This window comes from Ipomoea triloba, chromosome 5, assembly GCF_003576645.1.
Source record: "Ipomoea triloba cultivar NCNSP0323 chromosome 5, ASM357664v1".
In the NCBI taxonomy this organism is placed as follows: Eukaryota; Viridiplantae; Streptophyta; class Magnoliopsida; order Solanales; family Convolvulaceae; genus Ipomoea; species Ipomoea triloba.
Window position 1 is genome coordinate 11706937 of NC_044920.1, and position 18599 is coordinate 11725535.

Sequence of the window (18599 nt, forward strand, 5' to 3'; positions counted from 1 at the left end):
TTTAACGTCGGCTAAAAGTCGACGTTGTAAGTGTACACATACAACGTCGGCTACATGTTAACGACGTTGTAAGGTACACATACAACGTCGGCTATTTACAAATAGCCGACGTTGTAGGTAATTTGAAAACTACTAAAATATCCTACAACGTCGGCTCTTTACAAATAGCCGACGTTGTAGGTAACTTAAAAACAACAAAAATACCCTACAACGTCGACTCTTTACAAATAGCCGACATTATAGGTAACTTAAAAACAAATAAAATACCCTACAACGTCGGCTCTTTACAAATAGCTGACGTTGTAGGTAACTTAAAAACAAATAAAATACCCTACAACGTCGGCTATATACAAATAGCCGACGTTGTAGGTAATTTGAAAACTACTAAAATACCCTACAACGTCGGCTATTTACAAATAGCCGACGTTGTAGGTAACTTAAAAACAAATAAAATACCCTACAACGTCGGCTCTTTACAAATAGCTGACGTTGTAGGTAACTTAAAAACAAATAAAATACCCTACAACGTCGGCTCTTTACAAATAGCCGACGTTGTAGGTAATTTAAAAACAAAAAAAATTACCCTACAACGTCGGCTAATAAGACTAGCCGACGTTGTAGGGTAATTTTTTTTTTTAATATTCATTTTATTTTTCTATTTACACCCAAAACCTGCTCAAATATATATAGCAATCACAATCACATTCAAAACATGTACAATTTATATTTATAATATCAAAATTAATAAAAGCAATAAATCTCACAATTGATAATAATTAATAATACAAGTTCATCAAAAATTATCTATATATAAATTGTGTTTCGCTTCCAAAATTTTTGCTATTGTTACTCACTGTATTATCCAAACAACTTATAGTATTTAGCTTCAAGTGCTGCTCTCTCCACAAATGTAAATGAGGACCACAAGAGACTGGTGCAAACCACCTTGGAGGTCCACCATCAGGCTTAATAATCTCTTTGGCTAATTCAAGATAATCCTTCACAGTTTGAGTCCCATATCCATCATCCCAGTAAACCTCCAACTTTTCTTGAGCACCATCCTTGTTCTTCTCCATCTTCTTCTCCTCCAACAAAGTCTAGTTTACTTATTATTTCCAGCACTCTGGTGCTCATGTCAATGCTCACATCAATAAGAATATGGGGCCTAAACCTGAATTTTACTAGCAACAATTGACATGATGAATACGACATTACTAACCACAAAGAATATCTCACTTACATTATAAAGGATTGCTACAACAATAGGTAAATGTATGAACAACAATACCACGAAAACAAATATACGGCAATTACTAAACAGATAAACAAGCTAAGTAAAAGTTTAAAAAATTAAAGATCGCCTCTAACAGAAATTTTTAGCAACTTGTGAACACAAATGCACATGACGGGGGATTAAATGTTAATACCTTTAGAGCAAGGAATCTTTTGGGTAGTAGAGTAAATGTACTAAGCAGTTTATTGATGGATTAAAGCAGTAGTAACAAGAGATCCTGAGGGAGGAACTGAAAGCTCAAAGCAGAACCATAAGAAAGATAAAAGTAAACTGTTATCAAAAAATAAATAAATAAACAAAATGACCGGCCATGTAATAATAAAAATTAAAACGAAAAAGAAAGAAAACACAGAGTGCCATGGTCCAAAAATTCATGATGCTCACATATCCTAAAGGAAATCCACATCCCCAAGTCCCAGAAAAATAAAAGACAAATCACACTTTGAAAATCCACTCCCTAGCTTTTCTTTTTCTCTTTTCATCAGTTTATAGTTACCTGAGGTTCTGAAAATTTGAGTCCTTCCATTTCCCCAAAGCTTTTGACTAGAAAATCACGCCTCTCTTGGAATGCTTTTACCATTGTTGCAACAGCTTCTCCACCAGCATATCCAAGCCCCAGAGCAGCAACACCTGCCTTCTGAGAAATGCTGTTGGCACCTGAAGTGAACTATACAATTGCAAATCCAATTAAATTATTACCCATAGACAAGAATTGAAGCAATCATAATTTGGTTTCAGAAACAGCAGTATGTATGAATTGAAGCAAATAGTTGGCAGGACAACCCAACCAAGTTGGTCACGCAATTAACTTAGTAAACATAAGGTTACAAGTTCAACTCAAGTAGGAGCAGCCTATATATTGACCTTTTTAGTTTGAGTAGATTAGCTATGGGAAACCTAGGCTGGGTTGAAGCAATTCCCGTGGGTAAACAGAGCCTGTTGGGTTGCATGAAGACTACATTGCTTTGCCCCATTACTCACCAAAATTTGATCAGGAGTATAAGACAACCCATTCTCCTCTACACCAAACATTAAATTAAAGAATCTTTATTCAAGAAACTAATATTAATCCAGGAAACAAATGTATACCCAAGTAGTGAAAAATTAAGTACCTTTAAGCTTGTGAGAGATAGCTGAGCGAAGGATATCAAAATTGATTGTTAGCATTCTCATTTGAACTCATATACACATTTTTACAAACAGGTTGTGAGCAAGAATATCAAAATTGCAGTCAAATCCGTACATCTACAGATTTTTTGTTCAATATTTAGCATTAAATACTACGAGAAAAAACACACAATAACAAGCAATTAATCAAATAAACAATAACCAAAATTTCTAAAATATTAAACAAATATATAAAATAAAAAAAAATGAAATAAACGTACCTGGTGAGCAGGCGCGATTCCGGCGGCGAAGCAGGAGGCCGAGGCAATGCCGGCGGCGAGGGTAGAAGGGGCAACGACGTGAAGCGACGGCGGCTAGTGGCTGTGTCGACGGCGTGAGGCGACGGGGATGCTGCTATGGACGGCGGCGGTGGCTGTGGACGGGAGGCGATGGTGTGCGGCGATGGGTGTGTTGTGTGGAAGGTGGAGGTCGGAGGCGTCGTCAGCGAGGAGAAGAGGCGGTGGAAGCCAGAGGCGTCATCGGCGAGGAGAAGAGGCGGCGACGACTGCAGGCTGCAATGGAGGAGGAGCGTCGGCGGCGGCGTCGATCTGAAGGCTGTAATGGAGGAGGAGCGTCAGTGGCGGCGTCGATCTGCAGGCTGAATTGGAGAAGTGAAGGACTGAAGGCCAGCGCGTGTAAGTGAAGGGATTATTTTATTTGAGAGGGAAGATTTTTTAGTTTGAGAAGGAATAAAAATTTTTGGCAAAGTAAGTTTTGAAAATCAAATTTTAATTATTTTTCGACGGCAGTGCGGGAAGTTTAGGATTTTATGGTCTGAAATTGGCGGTGCTTAACCTTATGAAAACCCCTACAACGTCGGTTATTTATAGTAACCGACGTTGTAGGTTAAAATTAAAACATTCAGCGCGATACAACGTCGGCTAAACTCCTAGCCGACGTCGTATCGCGCCGATGGCTGATTTCCTATGCGATGCGACGTCGGCTAACCTCCTAGCCGACGTCGTATCGCGGGGTTGGATTGATTTAATGCGAGATACGACGTCGACTAGGTGTTTAGCCGACGTCATATCTCACAGTCTTCTTATGTCAAGCTTTTAACGTCGGTTATTAGTAATTAACCGACGTTAAATAGTTTTTATTTATTTTTAATTAATTAATAAACCTTTAACGTCGGGTAATTATTTAGCTGACGTGAAATAGCCGACGTTGTATGTGATTTCTGTAGTAGTGATATAGAGTAACTTATGAAGACTTTGGCAAAGACTCATGCGCGTGAACAATACATCATTCCTACACGCATGAAGAGCTTCATGGAGCAAGCTTTGGAGAACATCAAGTGGAATTTATACTTAGCCATTTTTCAAGTTCCATTATATTTACAAGGTCCAATACGTGAAGCTATGAACCAGAGAGATTTGAAGATGGTGATTTTCTGAAGATCATTGTTTTAACTCAAGCAATAATCACCCGGAAAATATTTTGAAAGATCAACTTGCCAAGATCAAATCAAGAATGCTACAAAGTCAAAAATATAAAGCTCTAAAGGATACAAAGTCCATAATATCAAGCCGAATTAGAAGACTTTGTTAGCAATTTGCAGAGGTAATTTTTCAAAAATTACCAGCGACATTAAATGTTGCAGATCAAATTGGAGATCTTATCAGATCAAATTGGCAAGTTATCAAATCAACGGTATGGTCATTAAATGAGGAGGTATGACCATCATATCAATTGGTATGACCAATCAGATCATAGTAAACGTTCGAAATTTGAATGTTCATAACGGGTAAATAATTCTTTGAATTATAAAAAGCCCAAGAAGACTTGAAGATAAACACGGTTGAGAAAAGGTATTACGACACTACGAACTAAACGGTGATAAGATACAAGTAGTAATACTGAGCGGTGAATACGATCAAAATACAAAGTGCTGAGATATTGAGCTATACACGAGAGAACTCAAGTCTTAGAAAAGAAATCTTTATTTCTTTCAACAACAATTGGTATCTCTACTGAGTGTAGAAAGGAGTGTAGCTGTGTGCGAGACACTTGGGTGAACTAAGTGTAGCTTTGTGCGAGACACTTGGTTGGAGCGTAGCTTTGTGCGAGGCGCTCGGGAGCTTAGCTTTGTGCAAGGAGCTCGTGGTTGGGTGTAGCTTTGTGCGAGACACTCGGGAAGTGCTTGTGTAGCACTGGTGTTTCACTATTTGTATATGAGTGAACAAGATAGTGGAATTCTCTCCTTTGAGTTAAATGAGAAGAGTGGACTAGGAGGACTACACCACCTCTGAGCCACTATAAATCTTTGCCTCTCTTTACTTTACAACACTTTACTTTATTTGCTTATTTGACTCACTAACCCCCTTACACTGTGTTGTTTTATCCAGCTGGGTTTGTGTGTTCCCACGTCTGCATGCGCTTCAAACTTTGCATACATATTCTTTGAGTTACTTTAAGGCATTCCAACGTGTTGCATGTCAAGTATCTCTTCAGTCTTACGTAACTTTTATTTATAGCACTTTACCGTACGATATTCCGCTGTGCATTTCAAGTTGAATTTATTCACAACAAGTGGTATCAGAGCGGTTGTCTATTTGAGTCAATATTTTACTACTAGACAGATCTCATAAACTTCAAAATGAAGAGAGACTTAGCTCTAAACCTATTATTCTCATTAGAAAATTTGATGATTGGAAAATACGTATGCGGGTTCATTTATCCGCACTACACGATGAGATGTGGGAAGTAATCACTGGTGGTCCGATCAAAATTCTAAAAGTCAATACCGCAACCGAACAGACAAGCACTACACCGCAATATATTCCTAAACCCAAAGAGGAATGGGGTCCTGAAGATAGACAACGAAATAACATGGACAATATTGCCAAGGATATTTTGTTCAAAGCTATCGACGATGCAACTTTCCCAAAGGTCTGAAAATGTAAAACGGCAAAAGAAGTTTGGGAAGCACTTGTCAAAATAGGCGAAGGAGATGAGCAAGAAAAAGACAACAAGCTCACAATAGCATTAAAGAAATTTGAGGATTTAAAAATGCTAAGTGGTGAGACTATCACTGAGATGGAAGCAAGATTTGTTAAAATCTTGGGAGAAATAAATGACCTTGACAAGAAGATTTATCAGAAGAAGATATCACTCAAAATCTTACGAGGATTACCATCTAGTTGGGACATGAAGGTCACAGCCATGCGAGACCATAGAGATCTCAACATGCTTTCAACCGACAAGCTTTTTAGTGATCTAAAAGCTTATGAATTCGAGATGAAGACAAGAAGAGAAGAAGAACGTGAAGAAAGAAATACCGCACTTGTCACTGAACAACCGTCTACATCAAGGTCAGTAGATATTAGTGACTTTTTATCTGACGAAAACTTTGTGTTGTTTGTTAGGAAATTTAAGAAGTTCATGAGGAAGAACAATACCAAGAGTTTTCCTCAAGCCAATACACCCAGAAGGTTGAAAAAGGAAAGTCCAGAAGGCAATGCAAATTTGTGCTACAATTGTAGAAAGTCAGGACACTTTATGGCAGAATGTCCTTATCCAAAAGTGAGCAAAAATCAATTTGATAATGCTCAGAAGGACACCAAGACAAAAGAAGATTCAAGAAAGACAAAAGGAAAGCACTAATTAGTGACCCACTTGAGACAAGTGAGTCTGATGAGTCATCTAGTGGAGAAAGTGACACCTCAAAGGATGACAATGCATTGTTCTGCTTGGATACTTCAAGAAGTTCATCCTTTCCAGACTTATGCTTAATGGCGCATGAAATTGAGGAACATGAGGTAAATTCTAAATCCTTTAAATCAGTTAATTCTTCATTTTCGCAAGAGTCTATTTCTCAGTTAATGAGAGATTGTCAAACGGTAATGGACACTCACTCTCAACTAGTACTGTCAAAGTGGGCCAGCCTGCCCCATTAGGTCCGCCCCACCGCGGGCCTAATTTTTGGTGGGTTGTGGCGGGCCAGCCCACTAGGGCTGCGGGCCAGGGTTCTCCAACCCTAGCCCACCCCGCGCAGGTTCGTGGGCCCCGCGGGCCGGCCCGCGGTTTTTTTTTTTTTTTTTTTTTAACATTTATGTGAAATTAAGTAACCCTTACACTTACACATGACAATATTAACAAGATAAAAAGACATTACGCTAAAAAATTAATATTCAAAGTTCATAACCATTACACACATTAGTCCAAAAGTCCAAAACACACTACAGTTCAAAATAAATATTCAAATGTTTATCATTACACAAATGAGTCATGACACATCAATCCAAAACACACTAAGCTTCAGAAAATTCAGTTGGAACACGAACTGGAACATCTCCATCATCACCTATGCAAAAATTAAGAAAATTCAAAACATATTATTATTTATGAAAATCAAATTATTAAAATGTTAAATAAAATACTATATAATTTAGTGAATTACCTTTATCATCTGACTCATAACTGCTTAACCAATTGCGAGTACAAATCAATGCTTGAACATTTGAAGAAAGCAAACAACTCCTATACTTGTTTAACACGCGACCTCCTATACTAAAAGCTGATTCTGATGCCACTGTAGTAATAGGAATACTTAACACATCACATGCCATTAAAGATAACTCACCAAATCGATGCATATTATCCTTCCAAAAGTTCAGGATATCCAAACTAGCATATGATTTCATATCCATTTGTGGCTCATCCAAATACACATCCAAAGCAGATTTACCATTTTGCACATTATCTTGAACACAATATTCAAGGAACTCATCCTATATATCAATAAGAAATTTACAAATATTAGAATAAAAATTAAGAAAATAACTTAAAAATTTACATTAAGATAAAATACTTACATCAAAGTCATCACTTGCTTCCATTGATGCAACATTTTCAGATTGACTAATAGTTACATTTGAACTACTCGTCCCAGTCACAGATGTGGCTTTATATGCTTCAAAGAGCATATACAACTTGTTCTTCACAACATCCAACTTTTATTTGTATGTGCTTTCATCCAACTTTTTGTAGCAAAACTCCAAAAGCTTAAACTTCATTCTTGGATCTAAAACAGCTCCCATTGCTAGAATAACACTATATTGCTCCCAATATTTATCAAACTTGATTTTCATTTTACAAGCCATCTCTTTAATCACCGAATCTCCACTCTTCAAATTATTTTTCAACAAATACTCAATCTTCCAAACTTGCCGAAAATATAAATTAGATGTGGGATAAGTTGAACCAGAAAACAATTTGGTAATTTCATTGAAAGGCATTAAGAAGTCACAAATCTTTTCTACTCTAACCCATTCTTCATGTGAAGGACAATGCTTATAGTTTGGATCAAGTAATTGCAGACTACTAAAAGCACGACGATACTTGATAGCACAATCAAGCATTTTATAAGCAGAATTCCATCTAGTAGGCACATCAATAGATAAACCAAGTTTAAGCTGAAGCCCTACTTTTTCAACACATTCTTCAAACATTTTCATTCTTCCCTCCGATGCTTTAACATACCTCACGCTCTCTCGAACTTTATAAAAAGAATCACCAATTGCTTTCAACCCATCTTGCACAATAAGATTTAAGATATGTGCAGAACATCTAACATGGAAAAATTCACCATTACACAACAAATCATTTTGTAAACAAAGTTGTTCCTTCAAGATGTTTTGCATACTATCATTAGCTGAAGCATTATCCAAAGTAATAGAAAATATTTTTTTCTCAATTCCCCAATCTTTTAAACAACCAAGAAGCTTCTTAGCTAACTCACGGCCAGTATGCGGTGGAGGCATAGCACAAAATGCTAATATCTTACTGTTTAACTTCCAATCATTATCAATATAATGCGCAGTCAAGCAAATATACCCCTCAATTGTGCATGCTGTCCAAAGATCTGAAGTCAAACAAACTCTACTACGAACTTTTGACAACACATTCTTCAGTTTCTCTTTCTCTCTCTCATAAAACATGTAAACATCTGCTGCAGCTGTATTTCTACTTAAGAACTTGTAATCAGGATTCAAATACTTATGCAACTCTCTAACCCAAGTATACTCCACCCAAGAATATGGAAGATCATGATAAATTATGGCCATACTAGTAATCTCACGAACCCTATCGTGATCAATCTTTTTGGCACGCAATTTTCCTTCATGGTCAATAAGCATATTACCCACATCTTCATATTTAGGTTTTTTCTTACAACTACTTAAATGACGGCTTAAAGTTGATGTTCCATACTTGTGTGACCCAATAACGTACTGTTTATTACAATACTTGCATGTAGCCGTTTCTTTATCATTAGTTGCAGTTTTTTCAACTTTTATAAAATGATTCCAAACATCTGAAGTGAGACGTCTTTTTTTAACTTGGCTTTCAGGTTGTGTAATTTCGGTGTCGTTTGTTATATCAATGGGGTGTGAACTTTGTTCTTGAGAACAACTCATCATGTACCAACCGACGTAACCAACCTAAAATAGTATGTATCAAATATATATATATTAATGAATCATGAATGTGATAATTATAATGGGAAACTTTCAATTTTGTATGATTATATACTGCTTAACTAAAGTTCAATTAAAGTAAACTAAATTACTAAAGTGATTAGTGATAATGTGATATACAGAATAAAGAAATAAGTAAATAACACAGTTCACAATTCACATTAACAATTCATACTCAATTCGCCAATTCACATTAAAAAATTCACACTGCAAATATTAATAGTTTACACAATTACACTTACACATTCACATTAACAATTCACAAATCACAATGCACGCAATTCATAGGGAGTTACTGCAATTCTTAGTTTCTTACGGAGCATAAAAAATAAAAAACATTCATAATGGACGAACAGAGTTACGATTTACCTGAGGAGGAGAGGATGTCTAACACTGCCTGAGGACGGAGTTGCGACTTGCGATGCTGCCTGAGTGCCTAGTCGAAGCTTGAGTTTGGACGGCGTTGCGGACTTGCGGGGCTGCGCGAATGCCTGAATGGGATTTACGGTAACGACTTTTACGTTGCGTACTTGCATGAATGGGAATAGAATTTTAGGATTTAGGGTAAGACTTTTGCAACTTGGGGCTTGGACGATTGGCTACAAATATAAATAGTACATATAATTTTTTTTTTTAATTAAAGGCCTGGCCCGCAGCCCGCGCGGGTCAACCCGGGCGGGCTGCGGGCCTTGCCCGTTAGGCCCGCTCCTTAGCGGGCCGCCGTTTTCATAGCCCTAACCCGCCCCATGGTGGGGCGGGTGCGGGCCAGCCCGCGAGCTTCGGCCCACTTTGACAGTACTACTCTCAACTCGAAGAGCGCAATAAGTTTTTTATTCTTGAAAAATATGAAATAAATGAAAAATTGCAAAATGCTCTATCCGAGGTGAAAGAATTGAAGACTAAAATTATTTACCTTCAAGAAGAGTGTAAATCAAGAGAAGTGAGAGAACACAACCTCAGGGGAGTAATAGCCACATTTACTCATTCATCCAAAATAATGGATAAAATGGTAAATATGTAGAAACCCTCAAGAGATAAAGCCGGTCTAGGCTATGATCCATCGTGTTCTCAAGCCTCTTAGAAATTGACAAATTCTACTACCACTTTAAATAATTAAGTGCAAGTGGTAAAATTTGTCAAAGGTCAAGATAGCACAATGAGATAAGTAATTGGTTATCAAAATATTGCCAAAAATAGTACTGTTGGGCCGAAGCCTCATTATCATTATATTTCGCCCAGTCAGTCAATAAAAAGGCAAAGTTTTGTTCCTAGAAGGAAATATGCCAATGAGTTTAGTGCACAAAAACAACATTTGAAAAAAGGAAGATTTTCGAGTCAATTTTCAAACCATGGTCAAAATCAAGGTTTAATTCCTTTCAGGTCTTTTCCTAAGTGCCCAAAAATCGAGTCAATTTTCAAAACCGGGCACCGAAAGTCTTTTCCAAAATTGGTTATGATTATAGAGTCAATAATGGTTACAAATCACCTATTCTTGGTTCAGTAAGAACAAGGTGGATTTGGATACAAAAAATCACTAACCCCCAAGGATCCAAGCAAAACTGGGTACCTAAAAATGTTTGATTTGTTTACAGGAAGTTTGGTACTTCGATAGTGGATGTTCTCATCACATGACTGGAAATAAATCTAGTCTAATGAATTTTAAAAATATCGAAGGACCAAACGTAGTTTTTGGAGGAAAAGATCGATACTGCCAAACCAAAGGAATTGGAACAGTTTAGCGTAATGGTTTAAAAGTTGAAGATGTATCTTACGTGGAAGGACTCAAATTCAATCTCTTCAGTACAAGTCAATTTTGTGACAAAGGATATTTAGTGGAATTTTTCAAAGACAAATGTCAAGTGAAAAATGAAACTACTAGAGAAGTTGTACTACAAGGAACAAGGAAAAGAAACATGTATGTTGTTGATTGGTTTGCTACAAAGGAATCAATATGATTAGTTGCCAACAACACAAATGCTACAAGCTGGGAATGGCACAAGAAGCTGAATCATCTAAATTTCAAGACGATCAACAAGCTCGCAGCAAATGNCTATATAATTTAGTGAATTACCTTTATCATCTGACTCATAACTGCTTAACCAATTGCGAGTACAAATCAATGCTTGAACATTTGAAGAAAGCAAACAACTCCTATACTTGTTTAACACGCGACCTCCTATACTAAAAGCTGATTCTGATGCCACTGTAGTAATAGGAATACTTAACACATCACATGCCATTAAAGATAACTCACCAAATCGATGCATATTATCCTTCCAAAAGTTCAGGATATCCAAACTAGCATATGATTTCATATCCATTTGTGGCTCATCCAAATACACATCCAAAGCAGATTTACCATTTTGCACATTATCTTGAACACAATATTCAAGGAACTCATCCTATATATCAATAAGAAATTTACAAATATTAGAATAAAAATTAAGAAAATAACTTAAAAATTTACATTAAGATAAAATACTTACATCAAAGTCATCACTTGCTTCCATTGATGCAACATTTTCAGATTGACTAATAGTTACATTTGAACTACTCGTCCCAGTCACAGATGTGGCTTTATATGCTTCAAAGAGCATATACAACTTGTTCTTCACAACATCCAACTTTTATTTGTATGTGCTTTCATCCAACTTTTTGTAGCAAAACTCCAAAAGCTTAAACTTCATTCTTGGATCTAAAACAGCTCCCATTGCTAGAATAACACTATATTGCTCCCAATATTTATCAAACTTGATTTTCATTTTACAAGCCATCTCTTTAATCACCGAATCTCCACTCTTCAAATTATTTTTCAACAAATACTCAATCTTCCAAACTTGCCGAAAATATAAATTAGATGTGGGATAAGTTGAACCAGAAAACAATTTGGTAATTTCATTGAAAGGCATTAAGAAGTCACAAATCTTTTCTACTCTAACCCATTCTTCATGTGAAGGACAATGCTTATAGTTTGGATCAAGTAATTGCAGACTACTAAAAGCACGACGATACTGGATAGCACAATCAAGCATTTTATAAGCAGAATTCCATCTAGTAGGCACATCAATAGATAAACCAAGTTTAAGCTGAAGCCCTACTTTTTCAACACATTCTTCAAACATTTTAATTCTTCCCTCCGATGCTTTAACATACCTCACGCTCTCTCGAACTTTATAAAAAGAATCACCAATTGCTTTCAACCCATCTTGCACAATAAGATTTAAGATATGTGCAGAACATCTAACATGGAAAAATTCACCATTACACAACAAATCATTTTGTAAACAAAGTTGTTCCTTCAAGATGTTTTGCATACTATCATTAGCTGAAGCATTATCCAAAGTAATAGAAAATATTTTTTTCTCAATTCCCCAATCTTTTAAACAACCAAGAAGCTTCTTAGCTAACTCACGGCCAGTATGCGGTGGAGGCATAGCACAAAATGCTAATATCTTACTGTTTAACTTCCAATCATTATCAATATAATGCGCAGTCAAGCAAATATACCCCTCAATTGTGCATGCTGTCCAAAGATCTGAAGTCAAACAAACTCTACTACGAACTTTTGACAACACATTCTTCAGTTTCTCTTTCTCTCTCTCATAAAACATGTAAACATCTGCTGCAGCTGTATTTCTACTTAGGAACTTGTAATCAGGATTCAAATACTTATGCAACTCTCTAACCCAAGTATACTCCACCCAAGAATATGGAAGATCATGATAAATTATGGCCATACTAGTAATCTCACGAACCCTATCGTGATCAATCTTTTTGGCACGCAATTTTCCTTCATGGTCAATAAGCATATTACCCACATCTTCATATTTAGGTTTTTTCTTACAACTGCTTAAATGACGGCTTAAAGTTGATGTTCCATACTTGTGTGACCCAATAACGTACTGTTTATTACAATACTTGCATGTAGCCGTTTCTTTATCATTAGTTGCAGTTTTTTCAACTTTTATAAAATGATTCCAAACATCTGAAGTGAGACGTCTTTTTTTAACTTGGCTTTCAGGTTGTGTAATTTCGGTGTCGTTTGTTATATCAATGGGGTGTGAACTTTGTTCTTGAGAACAACTCATCATGTACCAACCGACGTAACCAACCTAAAATAGTATGTATCAAATATATATATATTAATGAATCATGAATGTGATAATTATAATGGGAAACTTTCAATTTTGTATGATTATATACTGCTTAACTAAAGTTCAATTAAAGTAAACTAAATTACTAAAGTGATTAGTGATAATGTGATATACAGAATAAAGAAATAAGTAAATAACACACTTCACAATTCACATTAACAATTCATACTCAATTCGCCAATTCACATTAAAAAATTCACACTGCAAATATTAATAGTTTACACAATTACACTTACACATTCACATTAACAATTCACAAATCACAATGCACGCAATTCATAGGGAGTTACTGCAATTCTTAGTTTCTTACGGAGCATAAAAAATAAAAAACATTCATAATGGACGAACAGAGTTACGATTTACCTGAGGAGGAGAGGATGTCTAACACTGCCTGAGGACGGAGTTGCGACTTGCGATGCTGCCTGAGTGCCTAGTCGAAGCTTGAGTTTGGACGGCGTTGCGGACTTGCGGGGCTGCGCGAATGCCTGAATGGGATTTACGGTAACGACTTTTACGTTGCGTACTTGCATGAATGGGAATAGAATTTTAGGATTTAGGGTAAGACTTTTGCAACTTGGGGCTTGGACGATTGGCTACAAATATAAATAGTACATATAATTTTTTTTTTTAATTAAAGGCCTGGCCCGCGGGCTGGCCCGCAGCCCGCGCGGGTCAACCCGGGCGGGTTGCGGGCCTTAGCGGGCCTGGCCCGTTAGGCCCGCTCCTTAGCGGGCCGCCGTTTTCATAGCCCTAACCCGCCCCATGGTGGGGCGGGTGCGGGCCAGCCCGCGGGCTTCGGCCCACTTTGACAGTACTACTTTCAACTCGAAGAGCGCAATAAGTTTTTTATTCTTGAAAAATATGAAATAAATGAAAAATTGCAAAATGCTCTATCCGAGGTGAAAGAATTGAAGACTAAAATTATTTACCTTCAAGAAGAGTGTAAATCAAGAGAAGTGAGAGAACACAACCTCAGGGGAGTAATAGCCACATTTACTCATTCATCCAAAATAATGGATAAAATGGTAAATATGTAGAAACCCTCAAGAGATAAAGCCGGTCTAGGCTATGATCCATCGTGTTCTCAAGCCTCTTAGAAATTGACAAATTCTACTACCACTTTAAATAATTAAGTGCAAGTGGTAAAATTTGTCAAAGGTCAAGATAGCACAATGAGATAAGTAATTGGTTATCAAAATATTGCCAAAAATAGTACTGTTGGGCCGAAGCCTCATTATCATTATATTTCGCCCAGTCAGTCAATAAAAAGGCAAAGTTTTGTTCCTAGAAGGAAATATGCCAATGAGTTTAGTGCACAAAAACAACATTTGAAAAAAGGAAGATTTTCGAGTCAATTTTCAAACCATGGTCAAAATCAAGGTTTAATTCCTTTCAGGTCTTTTCCTAAGTGCCCAAAAATCGAGTCAATTTTCAAAACCGGGCACCGAAAGTCTTTTCCAAAATTGGTTATGATTATAGAGTCAATAATGGTTACAAATCACCTATTCTTGGTTCAGTAAGAACAAGGTGGATTTGGATACAAAAAATCACTAACCCCCAAGGATCCAAGCAAAACTGGGTACCTAAAAATGTTTGATTTGTTTACAGGAAGTTTGGTACTTCGATAGTGGATGTTCTCATCACATGACTGGAAATAAATCTAGTCTAATGAATTTTAAAAATATCGAAGGACCAAACGTAGTTTTTGGAGGAAAAGATCGATACTGCCAAACCAAAGGAATTGGAACAGTTTAGCGTAATGGTTTAAAAGTTGAAGATGTATCTTACGTGGAAGGACTCAAATTCAATCTCTTCAGTACAAGTCAATTTTGTGACAAAGGATATTTAGTGGAATTTTTCAAAGACAAATGTCAAGTGAAAAATGAAACTACTAGAGAAGTTGTACTACAAGGAACAAGGAAAAGAAACATGTATGTTGTTGATTGGTTTGCTACAAAGGAATCAATATGATTAGTTGCCAACAACACAAATGCTACAAGCTGGGAATGGCACAAGAAGCTGAATCATCTAAATTTCAAGACGATCAACAAGCTCGCAGCAAATGATCTAGTCAAAGGTCTACCAAAAATTATCTACAAAAAGGATCAAATTTGCGATGCATGTCAAAGAGGAAAGCAAATCAAATCTTCATTCAAGTCAAAGACACAAGAATCATCATCAAGACCTCTTAGTCTACTGCACATGGATCTATTTGGTCCAATAGACCGAGTAAGTATGAGTGGTAAGAAATATACACTTGTTGTTGTTGATGATTTTTCCAAGTACACATGTACTATATTTCTCAACAAGAAGAATAAAATAGAGAAGAATAAAATAGAGAAGAAGCTACCAGAATTGTTGAAACAACTCCAAATCGAAAAGGAACTCAAAATAGCAAAAATACCTACGGATAGAGGTACGGAGTTCGTAAATGGCGTGATTCAAGATTATTATAGCTCACAAGGAATTCTACATCAATTATCAGCTGCAAGAACGCCACAACAAAACGGTGTTTCTGAAAGAAGAAATCGAACACTCAAAGAAACCGCACAAGTGATGATTACGGCCACCAACCTACCGAAAGGTTTTTAGGCAGAAGTAATTAATACTGTTTGCTATACCCAAAATAGAAGCTTATCAACAAGCTGCACAACAAGACACCATATGAATTACTGAAAGGGAGAAAACCTAACCTTAGTTATTTTCATTCATTTGGTTGCAAATGTTTTGTTCTCAATAATGGCAAAAGCTATCTGAAAACTTTTGATGAGCGTGCAGATGAAGCTATATTTCTTTGATATTCATCTACCAGCAAGGCATTCAGAGTATGGAATAAATCTACAATGGTGGTAGAAGAATCGATTCATATTGTGTTCGACGAAACTTCGTAAAGCAAGGAATTTGATGATCTGAAAATTGGTAATAATGTTACAAATAATTTTATTATTACTAATGAATCTTCAAGGGACACTGTTTTGCAGGGATTAGAAGATCTGGAAATTAAAGACTCCAATACTGAGCAAAATGGCGCACCATGCACAAGGGATGAAAATAATGAAAAAGTGGAAGTTGTAGAGCAAGTTGGGGTGGAAGTTAATGCAAGAGATGGAGTGGAAGCTATAGATGAAGTTGTAGAGGAAGTTGGAACTAGTGGCGGGACCCACAATGAACCCACTAACTTTCCCTCTCTCTCTCTACACGTGCCAATGACTCCATACCACCACCCACTTCTCAAAACAATTTTCAACCAGATTTGAGATGACTCAAAAATCACCCACAAGATTTCATTATTGGAGATGTGCATGAAGGCGTGAAAACCAGAGCAGCTGCAAGAGATGCAATGTTCTCGTGTTTCCTATAACAGATTGAACCAAAAGAGATAGATGAAGCTTTAAGTGATCCTAGTTGGATTGAAGCAATGCAAGAAGAGCTGAATCAATTCCAGAGAAATAATGTATGGGAGCTTGTTCCAAGACCAAACAATCACAATGTAATCAGTACAAAATGAGTCTTCCGGAACAAAGCAATTGAAGATGACACCATTGTTAGGAATAAAGCAAGACTGGTTGCAAAAGGCTATTTGATAAATATATTTTATGTTTATATTTTAGTTGGTTTTTAATAATTAATTTACATTGTTTATTCTTAATATAGTTTTATTTGTTACTAATAAATGCTTTAATTTTATATTATCTTATATGTATAAATAACAATAAGAATTTATGTTTTTCCCTCAGCTTTTGTTTTTCACATGCAGTTGGCATTTTTGAGAATAACAAGGCTTCCCTTCTCCTTTATCTTGAATTCAATTAATAAGATACTCCCAAACATACATACGTGTCACCTGCAACGAGCTTTAGTCAAATGAAGAATTGAGTCCTGCACTATTTACAGATATGTGGCAAGCCACGGTTAAACTACGGAGACGGAGTAGGCGGAAAGAGTGATTATGGTTAAGCCTTTAAGCATTATAAATAACGTCATTACGATGAGTGTAGATATCGAAGGGGGGTGACTGTAGAATTACAGCACTCCGTAGGAGGAAGCGCGACGATTTCGGTTCACCGGTGGCCATTTCTGATTTCCGGCGGTAGCAGTTTAAACTCCTCGGCGGCAGTAGATTGCTTTGTAGGCGGGGGAAAAGTGAAGAAGAGGTCAATGTCTAGAAGCAACTTGGCATATGATTTCTATCTTTTCTTTGTTTTGCTTGCCTAGCTTCTCAGGATTGAATTCGTACAATTTGTTAGTGGATTAAAATTGTTGACTTTGAATTATTACACTACGTATATTTGTTTATTTGTTTTGCAGGACACCATGAATTAGAAGAAGCCAAATGGGAAAATCACACCACAACGCAAGTCTAGGAGATTGGCAGAAATAACAAGACAAGAAATGGAACCGACAAAGCCTACTGAGAAATCCGTGAATGAGCATCCTGACTCACTCACTACGGGAGATGACTCTCCTCCAAGAGAACCAAGATTTATCTACTACACCACGTCTAATTCCGGTCCGTCAACCCAAGCCAGTCGAGTCTCAACGACCTACAGCAAGTCCGAGTCCAGCACCACTGTAACACCCCGTAATTTCGTTCAAGCCTTGAGACCGGTAATTATTTCTACCGGGTAGTTTATTTGATTTAATTGGGCTTAATCTTTCCAATTGATACATAATCTTTCTCATACCAGCGGATGAGAGTAGAGAGCTCATAGAGCGCTTCCGCATTCCCCACAAGAGGCTGAGAGGGTTGGTCGCGCCTTAGCAGGCCGAGCAGGCGGGTGACGATGATGGGGACGACGAGTCTGAGGATGAGATTGACCGGGAGCAGCATGACCCCATGGTTTTTGCGCAGCCGGTTGACCCCGTACTTCTACAGTTGCAGGAGATGCATCGGATGGTGGAGGCTAGGTTCACATCGTTGGATTTGAGAGTGGACCGCGACTTTCAACGCTTGGGATTCATCGAGGCCAAGCTAGGCATTGAGGTTCCACCTGAGTATCTGCATCCCGATCCTTTCCAAGCTCCAGGCAGTTCGTCACAAGGAGGCCACCCAGGTTAGTTGATAGTTCTCGTGCTCATGATAGATCCTTGTTAGGAATCCTTTTAACCTAGGTAAGCAGTTAGCTTAGTTTTGCATGTTGTGCATGAGTTGGGTAAGTTAGAAGTTTAAGAGTTAGTAGTGTAGTATGTTCTTAAGTTTAAGTTTGGTTGAGCAATCCTTTCTTTAACCTTCGATCGATCCTTTCCTTCTTTGAACCGTTCCGTTTCAAGATCCCGTGAGCTTTGAGCTTCGGGGACGAAGCTCCTCTTAAGGGGGGTAGAGTGTAACACCTCGTAATTTCGTTCAAGCCTTGAGATCGGTAATTATTTCTACCGGGTAGTTTATTTGATTTAATTGGGCTTAATCTTTCCAATTGATACATACATACATACATATATATATATATATATATATATATATATATATATATATATATATATATATATATATATATATATATATAT

At 37.1% G+C, this 18599-nt stretch overlaps 1 long non-coding RNA gene across 1 annotated transcript; it reads right to left on the reverse strand.

Annotated features, from left to right (window-relative positions):
• Positions 1-977: 977 nt before the first annotated feature.
• Positions 978-3134, reverse strand: LOC116019418. The gene is made up of 3 exons (XR_004098713.1): positions 2683-3134; positions 1791-1961; positions 978-1181 (listed from the first exon to the last, which is right to left on the reverse strand). It is a non-coding gene; the product is annotated as an uncharacterized LOC116019418 (long non-coding RNA).
• Between the last annotated feature and the right edge of the window lie 15465 nt (positions 3135-18599).